General features: G+C 49.5%; 1 non-coding gene across 1 annotated transcript in view; it reads left to right on the top strand.

Moving 5' to 3' along the window:
* The first annotated feature begins 1,122 nt into the window (after positions 1-1,122).
* Positions 1,123-2,500, top strand: part of LOC143243506 (small subunit ribosomal RNA) — a 1,803-nt gene continuing 425 nt past the window's right edge. Inside the window, exon 1 of the ribosomal RNA XR_013024630.1 lies at positions 1,123-2,500. This exon is cut by the window's right edge and continues 425 nt beyond it. This is a non-coding gene — a ribosomal RNA (small subunit ribosomal RNA).

Below are 2,500 nucleotides of genomic sequence, written 5' to 3'. Positions count from 1 at the left end.
TCAAGAAAGAGCTCTTAATCTGTCAATCCTTCCAGTGTCCGGGCCGGGTGAGTTTCCCGTGTTGAGTCAAATTAAGCCGCAGGCTCCACTCCTGGTGGTGCCCTTCCGTCAATTCCTTTAAGTTTCAGCTTTGCAACCATACTTCCCCCGGAACCCAAACACTTTGGTTTCCCGGAAGCTGCCCGCCGAGTCGTTTGAGGAACTCAGGCGGATCGCTGGTTGGCATCGTTTATGGTTAGAACTAGGGCGGTATCTGATCGCCTTCGAACCTCTAACTTTCGTTCTTGATTAATGAAAACATTCTTGGCAAATGCTTTCGCAGTAGTTCGTCTTGCGACGGTCCAAGAATTTCACCTCTAGCGTCGCAATACGAATGCCCCGTCTGTCCCTCTTAATCATTACCTCGTGTTCCGAAAACCAACAAAATAGAACCGAGGTCCTATTCCATTATTCCATGCACCATTATTCAGGCGTTTCGCCTGCTTTGAGCACTCTAATTTTTCAAAGTAAACTTGCCGGCCACCCAAGACACTCAATCAAGGGCACCGAGGGAAAACCGGCAGGATGTTTAGGCCAGGAAGTAACCGCCAAAGCGGACCCCTGTCTAGAACTGAGATCCAACTACGAGCTTTTAACCGCAACAACTTTAATATACGCTATTGGAGCTGGAATTACCGCGGCTGCTGGCACCAGACTTGCCCTCCAATAGATCCTCGTTAAAGGATTTAGAGTGTACTCATTCCAATTACGGGGCCTCGATAGAGTCCCGTATCGTTATTTTCGTCACTACCTCCCCGTTCTGGGAGTGGGTAATTTGCGCGCCTGCTGCCTTCCTTGGATGTGGTAGCCGTTTCTCAGGCTCCCTCTCCGGAATCGAACCCTGATTCCCCGTTACCCGTTACGACGTCGGTTCTTCCTGATACGCCCTAGTTTGTTTCTGTTTTATCGGAACTGTTGTTTTGGAGAACTCGTACTCTAGAGTGTGTAAGAGGTCTGTCTCGTGATTGGTGACACGAAGTAGACAGAGAACGGCAGGCGTGTATCTAGCCACGCGTCTGCCGATTCGAGAGTGGTGTTTCTACTCGCCGTTGGAGCGGGTGGCTTGCACCGAACGAGAAAAGATACCTGGTTGATCCTGCCAGTAGTCATATGCTTGTCTCAAAGATTAAGCCATGCATGTCTAAGTACATGCCGAAATAAGGTGAAACCGCGAATGGCTCATTATCCAGCCGTTGTTCCTTAGATCGTACTTTCCTACTTGGATAACTGTGGTAATTCTAGAGCTAATACATGCAACAAAGCTCCGACCTCACGGGACGAGCGCATTTATTAGACCAAGACCAATCGGACCTCGGTCCGCAAATGATGGTGACTCTGGATAACTTTTGGCTGATCGCACGGTCTAGCACCGGCGACGCATCTTTCAAGTGTCTGCCTTATCAACTGTCGATGGTAGGTTATGCGCCTACCATGGTCGTAACGGGTAACGGGGAATCAGGGTTCGATTCCGGAGAGGGAGCCTGAGAAACGGCTACCACATCCAAGGAAGGCAGCAGGCGCGCAAATTACCCACTCCCAGAACGGGGAGGTAGTGACGAAAAATAACGATACGGGACTCTATCGAGGCCCCGTAATTGGAATGAGTACACTCTAAATCCTTTAACGAGGATCTATTGGAGGGCAAGTCTGGTGCCAGCAGCCGCGGTAATTCCAGCTCCAATAGCGTATATTAAAGTTGTTGCGGTTAAAAAGCTCGTAGTTGGATCTCAGTTCTAGACAGGGGGTCCGCTTTGGCGGTTACTTCCTGGCCTAAACATCCTGCCGGTTTTCCCTCGGTGCCCTTGATTGAGTGTCTTGGGTGGCCGGCAAGTTTACTTTGAAAAATTAGAGTGCTCAAAGCAGGCGAAACGCCTGAATAATGGTGCATGGAATAATGGAATAGGACCTCGGTTCTATTTTGTTGGTTTTCGGAACACGAGGTAATGATTAAGAGGGACAGACGGGGCATTCGTATTGCGACGCTAGAGGTGAAATTCTTGGACCGTCGCAAGACGAACTACTGCGAAAGCATTTGCCAAGAATGTTTTCATTAATCAAGAACGAAAGTTAGAGGTTCGAAGGCGATCAGATACCGCCCTAGTTCTAACCATAAACGATGCCAACCAGCGATCCGCCTGAGTTCCTCAAACGACTCGGCGGGCAGCTTCCGGGAAACCAAAGTGTTTGGGTTCCGGGGGAAGTATGGTTGCAAAGCTGAAACTTAAAGGAATTGACGGAAGGGCACCACCAGGAGTGGAGCCTGCGGCTTAATTTGACTCAACACGGGAAACTCACCCGGCCCGGACACTGGAAGGATTGACAGATTAAGAGCTCTTTCTTGATTCAGTGGGTGGTGGTGCATGGCCGTTCTTAGTTGGTGGAGCGATTTGTCTGGTTAATTCCGATAACGAACGAGACTCTAGCCTATTAAATAGACGACTGATCACACGTGTCGGTCGAT

This window comes from Tachypleus tridentatus, unplaced genomic scaffold (assembly GCF_004210375.1).
Source record: "Tachypleus tridentatus isolate NWPU-2018 unplaced genomic scaffold, ASM421037v1 Hic_cluster_2, whole genome shotgun sequence".
NCBI classification, from domain to species: domain Eukaryota; kingdom Metazoa; phylum Arthropoda; class Merostomata; order Xiphosura; family Limulidae; genus Tachypleus; species Tachypleus tridentatus.
This window is presented reverse-complemented; position numbering and strand designations above follow the sequence as displayed.